General features: G+C 43.5%; 1 protein-coding gene across 4 annotated transcripts in view; it reads right to left on the reverse strand.

Moving 5' to 3' along the window:
- Nucleotides 1-17,206, reverse strand: part of Lin54 (lin-54 DREAM MuvB core complex component) — a 62,187-nt gene extending 44,981 nt beyond the window's left edge. For 3 of the 4 annotated variants that reach the window (XM_041642090.1, XM_041642089.1, XM_041642086.1), the window contains exon 1: nt 17,071-17,206. The gene's annotated coding sequence lies outside the window, so the exon portion shown is untranslated. Of the gene's footprint in view, nt 1-14,927; nt 15,234-17,070 lie in introns of those variants that run through there. The other variant, XM_041642087.1, reaches the window with a different exon arrangement.
- Nucleotides 17,207-19,788: the final 2,582 nt, after the last annotated feature.

Consider the following 19,788-nt stretch of genomic DNA (forward strand, 5'->3'; position numbering starts at 1 on the left):
CAGCACCCAGTTTGTGTGCCATGCCTCACTTCTCCATTTTCCCCAAAGTTTGCAAACTATAATAATTATTTTCACCTACGTATTATTGGGACTGATAGTTTTCCAGCATATATAAAGAACTCATTCAGCTCAATAAGAATCCTAAAAGCTAGCACCCCCCCACCCCGCCAAAAGGTCTTAAGGCTGGTGTTGCTGAAATTATAGGCATGTGTCACCATGTCCCTGCTATTAAGTCACTCAAATGCACTTGCACATATTCTTACACACACACACACACACACACACACACACACACACACAATTACACATGAAAAGATAGTCACACAGATGATAAAAGGGTTGGGGAAGAAATCAGAGAATCAATACCCTTCACAATAGCCACAAATAGCATAAAATATCTCGGAGTAACTCTAACCAAACAAGTAGAAGACTTGTATGACAAGAACTTTAAATCTTTGAAAAAAAAAAAAAGAAGAAGACACCAGAAAGTGGAAGATCTCTCATGCTCTTGGGTGGGTAGATCTAATTTTTTTTTTGTTTTTGATTTTTCGAGACAGGGTTTCTCCGTGGCTTTTGGTTCCTGTCCTAGAACTAGCTCTTGCAGACCAGGCTGGCCTCGAACTCACAGAGATCCGCCTGCCTTTGCCTCCCGAGTGCTGGGATTAAAGGCGAGTCCCACCACCGCCCGGCGGGTGGGTAGATTTAACATAGTAAAAATGGCAATCTTACCAAAAGCACCTACAGATTCAACGCAATGCCCAGCAAAATTCTTCAAAGACCTCGAAAGAACAGTACTCAACTTCACATGGAAAAGCAAAAAACCCAGGATAGCCTAAACAGTCCTGTACAATAAAAGAACTTCTGGAGGCATTACAATCCCTGACTTCAAACTCTACTATAGAGCTACAGTACTGAAAATAGCCTGATATTGGCATAAGAACAGACAGGAGGACCAATGAAACCAAATAGAATACCCAGATATCAATCCACACATCTTCAAACACATCATCTTTGATAAAGAAGCAAAAAATATCAAATAGAAAAAAGAAAGTATATTTAACAAGTGGTGCTGTCATAACTGGATATCAACACGCAGAAGAATGAAAATAGATCCATATCTATCACCATGCACAAAACTCAAGTCCAAATGGATCAAAGACCGCAACATAAAGCCAGCCACACTGAACCTTATAGAAGAGAAAGTGGGAAGTACACTTGAACGCATTGGCACAGGAGACCACTTTCTAAATAGAACCCCAACAGCACAGACACTGAGAGAAACAATAAATGGGACCTCCTGAAACTGAAAAGTTTCTATAAAGCAAAGAACACGGTCAACAAGACAAAAGGGCATCCTACAGAAGGGGAAAAGATCTTTACTAACCCCACATCAGACAAAGGTCTGGTCTCCAAAATAAACAAAGAACTCAAGAAACTGGAGACCAAAAGATCACATAATCCAATAAAAAAAAAATGGAGTACAGACCTAAACAGAGAACTCTCAACAGAGGAATTTAAAATGGCTGAAAGACACTTAAGGAAATGTTCAACATCCTTAGTCATCAGAGAAATGCAAATAGAAACAACTCTGAGGTTCCATATTACACTAGTAAGAATGGCCAAGATCAAAAACATTGATGAGAATTTATGCTGGAGAGGTTGTGGGGGAAAGGGAAAACTGCATTGCTGGTGGGAATGCAAGCTAGTACAACCCCTTTGGATGTCAGTGTGGCGATTTCTCAGAAAATTAGGAAACAACCTTCCTAAAGATCCAGTAATACCACTTTGGGGTATATATCCAAAGGATGCTCAATCGTGCCACAAGGACATGTGCTCAACCATGTTCATAGCAGCTTTGTTTGTCATAGCCAGAACCTGGAAACAACCTAAATGCCCCTCGATCGAAGAATGGATAAGGAAAATGTGGTACATTTATACAATGGAGTGCTACACAGCAGAAAAAAATAACAACACCTTGAATTTTCCAGGAAAATGGACAGAGCTATAAAACATTATTTTGAGTGAGGTAACCCAGACACAGAAAGACAATTATCACATGTACTCACTCATAGGTGGTTTTTAAGCATAAAGCAAAGAAAGCCAGCCTACAAACCACAATCCCAGAGAACTTAGACAACAATGTGGACACTAAGAGAGACGTACATAGATCTAATCTACATGGGAAGTAGAAAGTAGAAAAAGACAAGATCTCCTGAGTAAACTGGGAGCATGGGGACCTTGGAGGATGATTGGAAGGGGAGGAGAAAAGCAGGGAGGGGAACAGAGAAAAATGTAGAGCTCAATGAATATCAATAAAAAATAAACAAATAAATAGTTGTAATTGAAAAAAAGAAAAGATAGTCACATTGTTATAGCTTTCTGTGGTAGAGTATACACTAGGCACTGTATGCAGATGATGCTATTACATACATGTAGACAAAACACTCATACACATAAAGATAAATAAATCTATAAAATAAAAACCTAGCAATTCTATATCTAGTTATACATATCTGTGTATGCCACAGATATCTAGCACAGAAGGTCCCCGACTCTGAGTAGTTCAACCATGTTTTGTTTTTCCTTCTTTACAATGTGCAAACAGAGCACAGACACTTCCATATGAACTCTGATCTTTCTTAGGGACAGAAACACTCCATCCCAGCCTCCATTCACCCTTTTCCTTAGGATCATGACATGGATGGAGCTAGGGACTCCACATTTTTTCATAAATAAAGGTTGGCATTTCTTGCAATCCTAAGAACTCATTCTTGCAACTCAATCCAACTCCTGTGATTTTCAATGAGCACAAAACTCCATGTCCTCACTGCCGTCCTGCTGAAGTCCCCACACGACGAGTTCTGAGGGCTCCTCAACTCACATGGATCTGAGTGTGTACAATGACTAACTTGTCGTCCTGTGGGCTTACATTCCTCAGCTAGGGGCATGGAATTCAGTGTGCAGTGACTAAGCACCATCCACTGGGTTGCCATTCCCGTCCAAGCTGCTCTTGTCTAAGTCAGAGGAAATCATTCACCACCAGACACATTCTTTAGCCTAGCCCACAAGGGCCCATTTTTCCCTTCCTTTCCAGGAGCCATGGCTCAAACTGAGAAGGAAGATTTTTTTTTTAATGGACTATTTACAAGCTAGGAAACAAAGTAACCAGTTACTGCTTCAGAAGCAGAAAACACAAAGTCCTGAGGATGAAACAAAGTTTGTTTTTTAGTAGTAACAGGAAAAGCATGAGAATCATGTGGAGGCCAGTTCCTCTAGACCCTAAGTCCCACAGAGAAGACAAAGAGGTTGCCCAGGCCGGCGCCCAACATACAGAGGGAATTGGCACCCAACTGCTGAAAGAGGGAGACTGTTTTTCTTAAGTTGGACAATAATCAAAGCTACCCTTCGCTACAGAGAGGGCTACTGTACCATCCAAAGCCATTTGCTATATAAGCCCCTTTGGATTTTGGACATAACCCAGACTCAGGTGCATGCCAGGCAAAAGTTCTGCCTCTGAGCTACATTCCTAGCTCTATTTTATTTTGGACAGGGTTTGGTTAAGTCACTCAGGCTAACCTGAAAGTTACGCTCCGTCTGCCTCAGCCACCCAATAGCTCAGATAACAGGCATGTACCACCATAAAAAGATTTTTTAAAGCAAGAGCTCATGCTGGAGCAATGGTAGGACAGGCCTTTAAACCCAGCACTCGGGACAGAGGCAGATCTCTACTTACTTAAGGGAATGAAAACTTGCCTGTTTTCCAGTCTCACTCGCTTATCTGTAGGTTTCTCAGATTTCCTTTATCAAGTTAGCTTCTATTCTGTTTTCTGATTTTTTTCAAAAGATCGTTTTATTATTATATTTGTGTGGCGGGCGATGAGGTGAGTGCACAAGTACCATTGTGCAAGTATAGAGCTCCGAGGACAAAGTGATTCTCTCCTTCCACTATGTGAACGGCAGGAACAGATGTAGATCATTAGCTTGGCCAAAAGCACCATGATCTATGAAGCATCCTTGCCTACTCTTTAAACAAACAAACAAACCTAGGCCTAGAGAAATGGCTCAGCAGTTAAAAAGCATTGGCTGCTGTTTCAGAAGACGGGGAATGGACATCCAGCACCCACATAGCAGCTCACAACCATTTTAACTCTGTTCCATGGGATCTGACGCCCTCTTCTGGACTGAGGGTACTGTACATATGGGTAAATGGCATACACACAGGCGAGACATCTATATATGAAGTAAAAATAATAAATCTATAAAAATTTCAATGACATCAAGAATGGTGGTCGTGTATAATCCAAGGATTTAGGAGAATGAGGCAGACAGACTGTGATTTCAGGGCTAACCTGGGGGTGGCTTGGATGAGTAGTGGCCCCCACAGGCTCACGTATGAACAAGGAATCCCCAGCTGTTGGGCTGTTTGGGAGAAGTAATGGAAACTTTTCTATGTACAGCCTTGCTGGACGAAGTATCTCAGTGGGAGAGCACTCTGAGGGTTAACAGCCTCATAGACTTCCTGCTTCTCAGCACTTCCTCTACATAGAGGGAAATGTCTTCAATTAGCTTCCTGCCCCTAGGCCCTGTATTCCTTGTCACAATGAACTTTGACCTGGAACCGTAAGCTAAAATAAACATTCTTCTTTAAGTTTCTCTTTGGTCATGGTACTGTATCACAGCACCTATGTCCACATCAAGTCACAGAAGAAGGGTGAGGGATGGAAACTGAACTCACTGGAACAACACTGGCCTGGGATGTATAAGGCCCAATGTTCAATTTCAGGCGAGCGCACACGTGCGAGTGAGCGCGCGCGCACACACACACACACACACATTTAATTCTGCAAAATGCTTGCTTTTTCTATAACTATCAAAAAAAAAAAAACAAGATGGTTTTCTACTTTAGTCTACAAGTTAAACTGACTTTTATTACCAATCCAGTTCTACATTCTCAAACATCACTTCAGTGTATCACACTGTGTATAAACTACTGGATTCTACTCTCAATATTTTACTAAGCATTTTGTCTATATTCATGATAGGTATTAGTCTGTGCTTTCTTTTCTTGTGGCATCTGCCTGGGATTAATGCTAGCTGCCAAAATGAAGTGGAGCTCATTCTCTGTCCAGGGAAAGCTTGCACGGAATTACCCATTTCCTCCTTACATGTTGCTGAGAATTAATCAGTGGATTCTCACAGCTTATAGGAAGCTTTCTTTTGTGTCAGCTCTAGGGACAAGGTCTCACATACACACGGGCAGGCTTCAAGTGATCCTGCTTCAACTTGTCAAGCCTCTATAGAAAGAAACCACTGTGCCTGGCTTATAAAAAGGGTTTTTCTTAAACCAAAAAATATAATATCTTTGATAAACTCTTTATGAGTCACTTTGATATTTGATAGTTTGTGTCTTTGAAGGAATGTCTATTTCCTTGAAGTTGCCAAGTTTATTAGCGCTATATAACTGTATTTAATTATATATAATTAAAGCTATCTACAGTATTCTTTCCCTTTAACATCTGTAGGCTCTGTAGGAATGTCCTCTCTCTAGTCCTCCAACCGATGTTTTCTTTCCCCCTTTTCATCATTAATCTGGTTAGAGATGTCAAATGTCATTTTTAACCTAGTCAAATGCTATCTTACTTAAATGATTACCTTTTTCTCTTCCTTCTGAGTGCTTTGGGTGAAATCTGACCTTCTTTGTCCAGAATCTTAAAATGGCAATAAGGGTCAGGGTTTAGTAAGCCCAGCCTGGCCCACAGTGCTATTCTACATGGCTCTCATCCTAAGAGTGTTCTTGTTATTGTTTGTTACATTTCTAGATGGTTGGGGGAGAAAATACATGAGCAATTTTATACCTGCTATTTGTCCTCCAGAAATTTTTCAAACTGTGGTTCAGATCAATGACACAGCTTTGTTTTGTTTCTTCCCCCAAAGTGGCAAGAAAACATCACTAAAAAGCAAAGGGATGGTGCAGTGCAGACAAGCAGTGGCCCACACTGGCTCCCGCAGCCACAGCTCTAAAGGGCAGGTTGGCTGATTTTCAAGCCTTCTATATATTCAATAAGCCATTAAGACATAAAAAACCAAATTTAACAAAAACAAACCAAAGAATACCAATGCTACTTTAAATGCATTCCATTAAGGTCAAATTTTACTATCATTTATTCACTTCAAAATATTTTCTAATAGTCCTTGTGATTTCATCTTTGACACACAGATAATAGACAGCATTCAACCTAAACATTTGGAGATTTTCTATGTATCTTATATCAATGTCTAGCTTAACTCTTCTATTGTCTGAAGCAGAAACTCTAGCATTTCCATAATTTGAAATAAGAGACTTGTGCGTCAGTTATCATCTATCTTGGTGGATGCTTCACCTTGTGCACTTGAACGCATGTTCTGTAGACTGAAGGTAGTGTTCTAAAATGTTAGGTCAAGTTGACTTTGACTATTATTTGCATAGTCCATATCCTTATTCATGTTTAGTCAGGCGTAGTAGATACTTACTCCTCTAACCCCAGAACCTGAGAGATTGCTGGGTCTCAGGCGAGCAAGGAGAAAAGGAAAGCAACTTACTGAATAAAAACAAACCACTGTTCTGTTGTTCTAACAACCACTGAGAGCCAGTGTTAAAGTTCCTAAATATGGTTGTGGTCCGATCCTTTAAAGTTCTGCTATTAAAACCGTAAGTCCACATTCATCCTGTTAGGGACTTGGAGCAGCAAAGAATGGTGGTGCATGCTAGAAGTCCCAAGTATTGGGAAGCAGGAGGGTTTTGAGGCAATTTCACTGCTAATTTTCTGTCTGACAGACCTATCCAGTGGTAAGATTGTGGCGTTGAAGTCTCCCACTATTAGTGTGGGGGGTTTAATGTGAGATTTAAGCTTTAGAAATGTTTCTTTTACATATGAGGGTGCTCTTGTATTTGGGGCATAATGTTCAGTATTGAGATTTCCTCTTGATGGATTTTTCCTGTGACTAATATGAAATGTCTTTGTCTCTTTTGATTGATCTTATATTAAGATAGCTACACCAGCTTATTTCTTAGGTCCATTTGATTGGAAAAATTTTTCCCAACCCTTTACTCTGAGGCAGTCTTTGAGGTTGAGGTATGTTTTCTGTATGCAGCAGAAGGATGGATTCTGTTTTCATATCCAATCTGTTAGCCTACATCTTTTTTTTTTTTTTTTTTTGGTTTTTTCGAGACAAGGTTTCTCTGTGGTTTTGGAGCCTGTCCTGGAACTAGCTCTGTAGACCAGGCTGGTCTCGAACTCACAGAGATCCGCCTGCCTCTGCCTCCCGAGTGCTGGGATTACAGGCGTGCGCCACCACCGCCCGGCCCTAGCCTACATCTTTTTATAGGTGAGTTAAGTCCATTTTTATTAAGGGATATTAATGACCAGTGATTGCTAGTTCCTGTTATTTTAGTTTTTGTTTTTAGTGATGTTACTGTGTGTGTTTTTCCCTACTTTGAGATTTGCTGCTGTGAGATCATCTATTGTCTATATATTTGTGAATGTAGCTAACTTCCTGGGTTAGAGTTTTCCTTCTAGTACTTTGTGTAGCGTTGGATTTGTGACTAGCTAGGTATTGGTTAAATCTGGTTCTGTTATGGAATATCTTGCTTTGTCCGTCTATGGTGATTGAAAGTTTTACTGGGTATAGTAGTCCAGGCTGGCATTTTGAAGCAATTTCAAAGCTAGCCTGAGTCACATAGCAAGACTGCTTCAGAGTGGGATAAGCAGAGGAGGAAGAGAGAAAGGAAGGGAGGGGAGAGACGGGGAACATGCAATACGTAGTATATATAGGACTAGAAGCCTGTGTATGCCTTTTTGAGCTGGGAGTTCAACAATCTAATTGGTGTGGCCAGTCTGTTAGTGATATGGGACTGTGCAAGGTTGTAGAGCCAGGATGGCTCAGAAACCACTCAAGTCTATGGGGCACCTCACATCCTTACATATTTCAATAGGATCAGATGCAGGGCCCTTTAGTAACGTGACTCATCGTCCTAGTTTTTCCCTTAGGAATGGAAGCTATGTGCTAGCATATTTGTCTTCATCAATGCTCAAGTCTATTCCAAGGAAAGGGGATTTTCACAGGCCAGGAAATTAAGTAATTTCAGTTTGCTCACCCACACAAGAGTTACCACCAGCCAGTGTATGTAGGGAAGAAACCAGAACATTAAGAGTGATCACCAAGGCCGAGCAGTGGTAGCACACATCTTTAAGCCCAGCACTCGGGAGGCAGAGGCAGGTGAATCCCTGTGAGTTCGAGGCCAGCCTGGTCTACAAGAACTAGTTCCAGGATAGCTAGGACTGTTACACAGGGAAACCCTGTCTCGAAAAACAAAACAAAAACAAAAAAACAAAACAAAGAACGATCCCCAAGCCTCCAGCAGTTTCACAGCTCATCGCAAGAATGTTCTAAGTATCTAAAGGCAAAAATGCACTCCTAGGAGTAATCAATATTTTACTCCCTCACGGTTGAAAGTGGTTGAAAGCTTTAAGTCCAACCAGTCACTCAATTCTAAAAGTCTAGTGATTTCTATCTCTGTCGCAAGCCCTTTGTTAAGTAGCACCTTCAGCACCATATCCTACACCTGGCTGTCATCATAGCATCTCCTGCCATCAGGAAGTTTGTGTCTATTTGTCTGTGACTGGATCACCCTCCCATTTCTTTAGAATGTGAGTTACAGGGGGTGGGACTTGTTGGTCTTCCTCATTAAAATCCCTTCCTATCCTAGGGCCAATGAAGCTGGCTAACAACAGCCTCCTGGTAGAAATGTGAAGAATGAATAAACCAGCCATGGAGAGGTACCATAAGGAGCTCTACCATTATTTATACTGAGGGCTGCAAATAGTTGTCTGGGTAAGGTGGGTTTCTATAATAATCTGGGCCTGTACAGCACTTGAAATAAGAAATCCACACCACTATAAGTCATGTTAAACAAGATGAAAAACTATGTTCAAGTAAACTTTTCAACAATGTTGTCTGAAAATAACTTTCTATCTAAAAACCTACAAGGTATCCTTAACTTTCAACTAACTTACAGTTTTCTCAGTAGTTTTGTGACTTTGAGAAAGTTTTGGAAATTCAGCCCTGAAGAGCATAAAGCTCAACAGACAAACAGAACAACTATAGCTGCTTCCCGGGAGAGGTGGCCTCATCTCAACATTATGATGAACAGACAGTTAAAGTACTATTGCAGTAAAAAGTCCACAGCAGAGATTTGGCATTGAAAAAGTAAACTGTATCTAAAATTTTAAAATAATATATAAATGGAAATAAAAGGCTACATTTTTACATTTTCAAATAATTTATTGCCAGGCGGTAGTGGTGCATGCCTTTCATCTCAGCACTCAGGAGGCAGAGGCAGGCAGAGTTTTGTGAGTTCAAGGTCAGCCTGGTCTACAAGAGCTAGTTCCAGGACAAGTAGCTGTTACACAGAGAAACCCTGTCTTGAAAAACCAAAATAATAATAATAATTTATTATAGAGTGTTACCACAGAAACAGCACACCTGAATGCTGAGGCAGGAGTACCATAAGTTCAATACCAGCGTGGATTATATAGGAAGACCTTATTTCAAACAACAAATTATTTATTAGAATTTCACACAGAAGCCCTACTTTCCAATCTTGGCTCTACTCAGCGCTTACCATGTTGTCTTAGGGTTTCTATTGCTGCGACAAACACCATGACATAAAGCACGCTGGGTAGGAAAGGGTTTACTTAGCTTACATTTCCAGATCCTAGTCCATCACTGAAGGAAGTCAGAACAGGAACTCGAACAGGGCAAGAACCTGGAGGCAGGAGCTGATGCAGAGGCTATGAAGGAGTGATTACTGGCTTGCTCCAAGTGGCTTGCTCATCCTGCTTTCTTATAGAACCCAGGACCACCAGTTCAGGGATGGCACCACCCACAAGGGGCTGGGTCTTTCCCCACTGATCACTAACTGAGAAATTGCCTTACAGCTGGATCTCATGGGGCATTTCCTCAACTGAGGTTCCTTTCTCTCTGATGACTCCTGCTTGTCAAGATGACACAAAATCAGTCAGTACACAGGTAATCTCACACTCACAAGGTCACTACGAAGACACGTGTGCGCTCTAACTCCACATCCCTGCTTGCTTCTCTAAGCAGCTTCTCCCTTTAAGTTCTGTTTTTATGCATTTAATATTCCATCAGAGCTAGCCTCTGCTTCCAGACTGCTGATGCAGTGTGGCTCCTGCGGCCCTGCTTTCCTCACCGTGGTGGACTGTCCCCCTTCTGGAGCAGTCGTGTGCCCATAACCACAGCTGCTCTGAGTCACGAAAGACAGCTAGAAACAGGGACTCTTAGTGGAAGCAGTTTGAGATGTGATCCCCAAATACTGGAGAATATGACTGGCGGCTTCAGGGTCCCACCACCTTCACTATCCTGCAATGACAGACTGGAGCCTAGAATAGTGAGTCACAATCAATGGTTTCTTCAGGTATCCTAACACAACAACCAGACCCAAAACTAAGACAGATGCTAACCTAAATCACTTGGATTCCCATGTTCATAGCCTTACTGACACCCAGTAAGGTCATCATTGTGTGTCCTAAATAAATAAAAAATGAAAATAACACTAGTCAATATTTTCCACATATTTTTTTTCAAATGTCTTTTTAAAACTGTTATTATTTTAGATAGGAGTCTCACTGTGTAGCCCCTATCTAGCCTACAGCTTATTCTTTAGACCAAATTGGTCTCAAACTCACAGAAATCCACTTGTCTTTTTCTCCTGAGTGCTGAATTTAAAGGTGAGCGCCACCAAACCCAGCTAAATACCATCACCTTTAAATTATATTCATTTCTTCAGCCACTAATTGTGTATCTTAATTTCCTATTTTTATGTTTTTCTCCTTTTGCCCCATAATTTTCTGTATTTCTCAATAAAGCATGCCAAATTGTTATGCAGAAAAAAAAATAAGACAAACTCTTTTAATCTGGGGCTGGAGAGGCAGCCCAGCTAGCTGATAAAGGTGCTTGCTACCATGCCTAATGACCTGAGTTTGATCCATGGGTCCACATGGTGGAAAGAGAACCAACCCTCTAAGTTGTCCTCTGATCTCCATATATGGGCCACAGCATGTGAGCTCACAAACAAAACAGTAAATTAATTTTAAATTTTTGACATACCTCCACAGAAATACTAATCTGTCTTATAACATGTGAATCATGTGTGAATTACTCCATCCCTTTGCAACCAACAGTACCCAAATCTCCAGCTTGGAGTAAACTATGGTGTTTTTTTACTTGACCCCTCTCAAGTACACTACATCTTATGTAAACATTACGGGACTTCTGTCCCTAGGTATATTTGTAAGGCTGCCATTCTACTCAAAAGCAGTATGCAACTCGAAGTCTACTGCAGCATTACGGCCCTTTCAGCCTATAGTTTCAGTTTTACCTCCAATGATTCTTAAACCAAAAGCCCTCTGGGGCAATAATATTTAAATCAGGTTTTCCCATATTCCTAGCATAGTATAGGGCTCACAGACAAACCCTAATACAGGCTGACTATCCCTTATTCAAAACTCTTGGAACCAGAAGTATTTCATATTCTTAAGTTTCACATTGGGGATATATGTATAGCTTTTCCTTCTAATGTTATTCTACATCAATATCTGAAAAGTTCTAAAATGTAAAAGTTTCTGAATGACCATTTTGGAACAGATTAAGGATGGTCAACCTGTTTGACAAACAGTGAACCCTGTCTCAAAAAAAGAAAGCACCCAAGCAAAACACCTGTATTGTTCCTCTCAAAACAAAGCAGACACCTGACTTTCTCCAGAGGCAAATGCTTCTTTCAGTCATTCTATCACACTTAAGTTACCAATAGGCAATTTTCCTCACTAAAATGATCTAAAAACTGAGCTTTAGTGCCAGGCAGCTGGCGGCGCACAACTTTAATTCCAACTTGGGAGGGAGAAACAGAGAGATCTCTGTGAGTTCGAGGCCAGCCTGGTCTACAGAGGGCGTTCCAGAACAGCCAGGCTACAGAGGGAAACCCTGTCTTGAAAAATAAGAATAAAACAGAACAAACAAAAAACAGCACATTGAGCTTTAAAAGGTAATTACTCCCAGTCCACAAAGAAAATTTCAGGACAGCCAGGGCTGTTATATAGAGAAACTCTTCTCAAAAAACTAAAAAAAGAAAAGTAATTACCCTAAGAAATGTTGAGATTGGGAAATAGTCTTCCCTAGGGAAGAGAACACCAGTTTCAGCCAATAACAAAAGGTCAGCACTGAAACATACACATATACACATACAAAAAACTTAATTATATAGACTGAGTGGGTTGTACTTATGTATTTAGAAATACACACACATACACACACACCCTCCCCTATTTAACAACAATTAATGAAAAAGATCGAGGAGTATATGGGAGGTTTTGGAGGGGAAAAAAGAGAAGGGGGAAATGATGTAATTATATTATAATTTCAAAAAAGAAAAAAATGTTTAAAAGTAATCACAGATAGTTGTAATGGCACATACCTTTAAACCCAGCACTCAGAAGCAGGTGGACCATTTTGAGTTCAAGGCCAGCCTGGTCTACATAGTGACTTCCAGGACAGCCAGGGCTACGTAGAGAACCCACCTCAAAAAAAAAAAAAAAAAAGAGGAGGAGGAGGAGAAAGAAAGAAAGAAAGAAAGAAAGAAAGAAAGAAAAAAAAAAAGGTAGTTTAAAGTTTTCACAAACCAGGCATGGTGGCTCACCTGTAATCCCAGTACTTGGAAGGCAGAAGGACTGATCTGAGTTAGAGGCTAGTCTGTACCACTATCAATTTCAGGCCAGCCAAGCTACACAAAAGATTATCTAAAAATAGGGAGGGGAAATAATCACTAAGAATCAACAAAAAAGACAACAGAATTGGTAGTTAGAATTAGCCTGAGCATGGACTTAGTTAGCAGTTAGGGGCAGTAGGTGCTATTCCAAGAAACCCAGTACCCACATGGAAGCAGTCCATAGCCGTCTGCATCCCCAGCTGCAGAGGGTTCAAGGCCTGTGGACACTGCATGCATGCAATGCACAGACAGACATGCAGTCAAAACATCCACCCACACAAAAAGTTAGCTTGGGCTACACAGCAAGACACATCATAAAACAGAAAACCAATGACAAAGCATTTTATGTTATAAAGATTCTTACTTTAAGTAAGCTAGTTGCTGTGGACCAAAAAAATTGCAGCATAATTTAATTTAAAAAACAAATTTCTACTGAATAATTCAAGATCAAATCATGTGTGTGCATTTATAATGTTTTCTTCTTTTTAAAAAAGATTCATATTTTATGTTTTGTGTATATGCACATATGCGCAGGTCTCAAGAAGACTAGAAAAGGGCATCAGAGTCCCTAGAACTAGAGTTAAAAGGCATGAAGCCCTGTCCATGGGTGCTGGGAACTCTGGACAAGCACACACTCTCTTAATGGATGAGCTACATTTTCAGCCACAATATTGGTATTTTTACATTTGTCTACTTGTAGGGAAACACACTGCCGTGAGTCAGTCAGAACAACCTGTGACAGTAGGTGTCCTGTCACCATGTGCGACCCGGGGACTGAACTCAGCTTCAGAATTGCTGGCATGGCCGGTGCCTTTACCAGCTGATCCATCTCACTGTCCCCTCAAATTATACTTCTAATGGACAACAATCATTATATCTTCTAAGTACTGTTCAGATATTTACTATAAAACACTCTGACTTCTCATTCTTGTAGTGAGTCAAAGTCAAAGTCCAAACTACACACATTCAGACAGAATATTTGCCCTGTGTATACACAATATACCATATGCTAATAAACTGTACTATCATATCACTTCATAGACAGCCTGAGAAAGTAAATCTATTGCAACTCACAAATGCTAGTAGGCCATTTCTTAAATATTAACCTGTTTACTCTCATAATGCAAGGTCACTGACCCAACTCTTCTACCACTTAAGCTGAAGAAAAAAGGAGGACCCCAAACCGGTGTATAAAATTTTGTAAAACCTGTAACAGTTCAGTATCATTCCTACTGTATGCAAGGAGGCTGCCTAAGGACCCTACAGCACAGTCTAACATAGTAGGACCATCAGATGACAAAAGTAAGGTCAATCAAGCCTTATAACTAAGGAACCAGTGCTCTAGTTACCCGAACCAAGACGCTGCATCTGCACTATAACAGGTGTCAACCATCAGCAATGCGCTCAATGCTTTGCATCAAGTCATCATATCTCTGACAGTGAGAGTGAACTCAGAAGAATAGTGCTCCCGAATGGAATTTCACTTGTAGTATACAGTCTATTATAAAATCTTTCATAACTTCCTTCTCTGAATTCATGAAATTAGATGGGGACAAAGAAGAAATTCCCCTTAAGACTGGGCAGAAAATATGATTACAGTATCGATCGTTATTTGCCAAGTGGCAGGTTCAAAGGTGCCACCCTAAGGATGACAGCGCCATATAAAAATTTTTTTGATTGCTACAACACTGGCCCATATGCTCAAAAACAGGTGAGGACCCACACCCCAACAAGTTAGACTATGCTGTCACCAACATTAAATGTGGAAGAAAATGCCAATGCTCTGCCTCCCCAAAGAAGCACAACTCCCTAAACTGCTGAACACCATCAGCCAACCCCCACCAAGTGGTATTTTAAGTATTCTATCAGGAAATCATGATAAATACTAGCGGTTCCTCTAGGCCTCAGCAGCCGCCTTAGGTGTAAGCGAACTCAGCCCTTGATACTCAAAAAAAAAAAAAAATAATGTTGATGTCATTATGAGGCTACTGATTCTTTGCACTCCGGACAAGTCACTCTTGATCCGCGACGCATTTCCTCCCCCAGCTCCCAAATAAAAAGCTCTGCAGACAGAGAACCCCCGGGTAACCCGCTTCTCCTCTACCTCCAGAGGCTGCCGCTTTCTCCACCCTCCGGCTCCGAGGAGCGGGCTCCAGAAGGTCCCGGGCAATTCCGAGCCCGGGCAAGTGCTTGTTTTGCCTGTGCACGGTAGCTCTGTCCAGCTGCTTCCTTTTCCAGTTTGCCCGAAATGGAGCACTACAGGGTACCCGGGGGCTCAGGAGGGAGCCGGGGTGGCGATGTCGCCGCGGCCGCCACCTCTGGTATGTCAGGGGCCGGGATTGTATTTCGAAAGATCCGCCATTTTCACCTCGTCATCACCATCACAGCTCAACAGCTTCCCCGACAGCCGAGCCCCGGCAGCCGCCGCCACCACCAGTCACCTCCCCCTTCCTCCTGCTCCCGCCCCGGCCCGCCCTCCCGAGCAGCACACACCCACATATCCGGGGAAACCTCCCGCCCGCCCCGCCAACCTTCAAACGCACACCGGAGGTTCTAGCGCTCACCGGCGAGCCGGGCCAGACCTATCACCCAGGACCAGACACCCAGCTCCCGCGGGCCCCGCAGGAACGCCAAGGGAAGTCGTGAAAACTGCGGGATTCCAAGTCCTAGATACTTGCGAGGAGGGCAAGTCATTCGGAATCTGACACAAGAACAGTAAAGACCCCAAACTCTCATTTCCAGAAAAACACTGGAGATGGGAGACCTTGTTTCGGGTACACTCGGAGTCATTGGACACCTCTAACGTCACTCACCAACTTTGGCATTCTACTCCACCCACAGAATACTTTGACAGTATAGCTATTTCCATGTGCATGCCTGATTCTCAGGCACCCTTAATTACAGGCGCTGACCCTACACATAGTGTTTTTGGTTTCTTTTTTTTTTTTAATTTTTAAGAATAAAGTTCTGAACTATTTTTCCTCTCCACCTAACTTTGGGCATTTCTGTCCATGAACGCCATTACGTCAATCTGTTGTTAGTTTCAAGTTGTACCAGTGCCACTAAATTTAAAATATATTGATTCCAACTGTGGAGTCAGGAATGATCAACTTCTAACATACATAAAACACAGTTCTTCGCTAGAATCTCTTGCCAAATGGTTTTAGGATCTAAGTTTCCAAATTAAAAACCATCTGCTGCTGATACGCTTGTACAACGCGGTGAGAATACAGCAGCTTGCTTTATATCAAGATTCCGGAATTACCTATCCACCCCTTCCAGTCCCTCTAGTCGTTTAGTTTAATAAGTAGCAGAAAGAGGATACAAGTAATGCTTAATCATATCAGAAAAAGAACACATAGGCTGCCAAGACTTCTTAATGGGACCAGCATTCTCCAAAAATCAGCTGTTTAATTTCAGAAAGCCTTAATTGCCAGTTCAAAATCCGTATTCTTTATCATTCAGCTACAATATAAGGTCTAAAAGACCTATAAGAAATGAACAAACTGAACCTCAGGATTGTGAATAGGGCTAGCCTACTGTCTTAGGGCTACCTAAGAATAAGGTCGAAACAGAAGCCATTTCCCTACCTCGTTTGAATGACAACTCCATATAAAAGTCAGCAGGCTCGGGCTTAATCTAGTGTTGTCTCCCACCCACTCACAGCGCGTTTTTATATACAGCCCGCTAGCGTGTAAGGGGTTCCCAGCTTCTTCATCTTTCAACTTTATTCCCCCACCAACAGCCGGGTTGTTTACCGTTGCTTGGCCAGGCTGAGTCCCAGCCCGCTCCCTTCCCCCGTGCACCGCGGGGACATTATGACATTTGGCTGGTGGGCTTCGCGAGGGAAACGGACACACACCCAGAGGAGTCCATACAAAGGGGCGTAGGAAGAACGCGGCGGCGGGCAGCAGCGAAAGGAGGCGCTGGTACGAAATGACACAGCAGCAAAACCGGTTCCCAGAAGCCCGGGGCCGCCGGCGGCTTCCCGGGCCGCGCCGAGAGCCTGTCAACAGCCGCCGGGCCCTTGCTCCCGAGCGCAGAGCGGGCGGCGCCGACCCCGCCGAGTGACAGCCGCGCTCTCGGGCGCTAGCGGCTCGTGGCCGCGCCCCGCCGACCCTCCGCCCGCCGCGGCCCACCGGCCCAGCTGCCCGGGAGCCGGCCGGCGCTCTCCGGCCGTGCGAGCGCCCCGCGGGCCCGGCGCCGGTCCCCGCCGCCCAGCCAGGGTCTCCGGAGCTGACACTCACCCGAGCCGGCGGCGCCGCCGCCTCCTCCTCGCGCCGCGCTCCCGGGGCTCCCAGCAGCCGCGGCGGCGGCGGCGCCTCCGAAACACAGACCCGGGTTTGTTCAAAATCACGCGCCCAGCGCCATTCCACCGCCGCATCCCATAATACGCCGGGCGCCCCGCCCCGCTCCGCCCGCCCCTGCGCCGCCCCGCCTCCGCCAGCAGCCTCCGTCCCGCCCCTTCCGCGCGCTGCCCCGCCCCCTGGCAACCCGAGGCGCGTCATCGCGCAAGGCTGGCGAAGCGCTCTCCGGGCCCACGTGACTCCTCCCGGGGCCTCCGTCAAAGGAAAGACGGGGGAACACCCTGTCGGTTCCTGCTTCTGGCTTTGTGACAAGACCACAGTAGGTGCGGTTTCCAGCACGCCCCCGCTTCTTGATGAGCCTGACTGAGATGGGAGTCGACGTGCTAATCTTGCTGGGTGTTAGACATGAATTTTGCAAGGGGCGCCAAAAAGCTCCAGAGAGGAGAATGCAGAGTTAAACTTATTTTGAAAGGGAGTTTTTGATGTTTTGTTTTGCAGTACAGTACATATCTTATACAAATGCAATATGGATTCTTTGCATTCATTCGTTGAGTAATATAGTTTAAGATTTGTTACATCCGTTTATGCTGTGGAATATTTGTTTAATGATGCAAATATGTATTGCAGTCCCTTATGTTGCATTTGTTTAACTCTGTAAAGCTGTGTTACTTTGCCTGTCTAAACCATCTGATTGGTCCCAATAAAGAGCTGAACAGCCAATAGCTAGAGAGGAGAGAGAAATAGACGGGGCTGGCAGGCAGAGAGAATAAATAAGAGTGGGGGGAGGGAGAGAGAGAGAGAGAGAGAGAGAGAGAGAGATGGGGAGAGGAAAAGGAGAGCGAGGAGTGATGTGGGGTTCCCTTTCATATGCTATGAATATGTTTTATTATCATTGTTTAATAAAGAAGCTACTTCAGCCAATAGCAGGGCAGAATATAGCCAAACTGGAAAAGATATAGAGCGAGAGTGTTGTGATCCACCTGCCCTTACTCCCCCTGACTGACGGTGGAACTTCCTTGCGGTCTGTAATTGACAAGGATGTTTGTGTTCTTTCTGGCCGGTGGGTTTCCACAGAAGGAGTAGAGGTATAAAAGGTTGCTGGGCAAAATAAAGGTTGCTGCTCTTCCACCTGAAAAGAAGCCTCCATGTGTCAATCCCAGCACACACACACACACACACACACACACACACACCCAGTCTTGGCATCCAGGCTGTGCTGGCTGCAGCAGAGAGTAGGCAGAGTCAGGGAGATGCCATGTAGCTGCCGAAGAAGACAGACACCAGAACCTTAACTGGTAAACCACGAGCCTCATGGCAATACACAAAATAATAGAAATGGGATAATTTAATATGCAAGAGTTGGTTAATAAGAAGCCTGAGCTGTGGCTAAAAGGCCACAGAGTGTTTTAATTAATATAGTTTCTGTGTGGTTATTTTGGGTCTGGGCTGCCAGGAAACAAATGAGCAGTCTCCACCTACAAAAGATGATGCCAGCCGGGCGGTGGTGGCGCACGCCTTTAATCCCAGCACTCGGGAGGCAGAGGCAGGCGGATCTCTGTGAGTTCGAGGCCAGTCTGGTCTACAAGAGCTAGTTCCAGGACAGGAACCAAAAGCTACGGAGAAACCCTGTCTCGAAAAAAAAAAAAAAAAAAAAAGATGATGCCAGGAGCCAGTCACATATCTAGCTATGGAGGAAGAAGACTTAGCATTCATAAGTAAGAATAAGTCTTTGTGTATTTATTTGGGAACTGGATGGTGGGGCCCAAAGAGTAAAAGAAAAAAAATCTACAAATCATCTTTTCTTTCATTTCCTGGGGTATTTGTATGAATCCAAGAAATAAAAAAGGCCTTGAGAGTATTCCGTAAACTACTCTGCCAGACGAGAACTACCCAGATGAAATAACAGAAAACCCAACTGTGTAAATGTACAACTGTGAGGTGCATCACTAAAGAACTATGGAAGACATATGGCTAACACGAGAGTACCTAGTGAACAGAATGGAGACACACGGGTAACATGAGTTCCTGGGAACAGCATGGAGGAGACATGGGTAACACGAGTACCTAGGAATAGCATGGAGGAGACACACGGGTAACGTGAGTACCTGGGAACAGAATGGAGGAGACACATGGGTAACATGAGTACCTAGGAATAGCATGGAGGAGACACACGGGTAACATGAGTTCCTGGGAACAGCATGGAGGAGACATGGGTAACATAAGTACCTGGGGAACAGCACAGAGGAGACACATGGGTAACATGAGTACCTAGGAATAGCATGGAGGAGACACACGGGTAACATGAGTACCTGGGAACAGCATGGAGGAGACACACAGGTAACATGAGTACCTAGGAATAGCATGAAGGAGACACACGGGTAACATGAGTACTTAGTGAACAGCATGGAGGAGACACACGGGTAACATGAGTACCTGGGGAACAGCATGGAGGAGACACACAGGTAACATGAGAAGATCAAGTAGCTGCCGCCATCCATGGTGTCTCAGCGTCCTCACCCCCAGTTGCTGTGTTTCTGGGGTTTGTTTTTCCAATTATTTTTCTCTTTGTAGTTTTTGTGGTTTACTTAAACACAAATAAAACATACAGGTGAGCCATGCACTCATTCCCTCCACTGTGCACCCCACCGTTGGGACTGG

This window comes from Microtus oregoni, unplaced genomic scaffold (genome assembly GCF_018167655.1).
Source record: "Microtus oregoni isolate MIOR12 unplaced genomic scaffold, Mior012 000072F_ref0000427, whole genome shotgun sequence".
In the NCBI taxonomy this organism is placed as follows: domain Eukaryota; kingdom Metazoa; phylum Chordata; class Mammalia; order Rodentia; family Cricetidae; genus Microtus; species Microtus oregoni.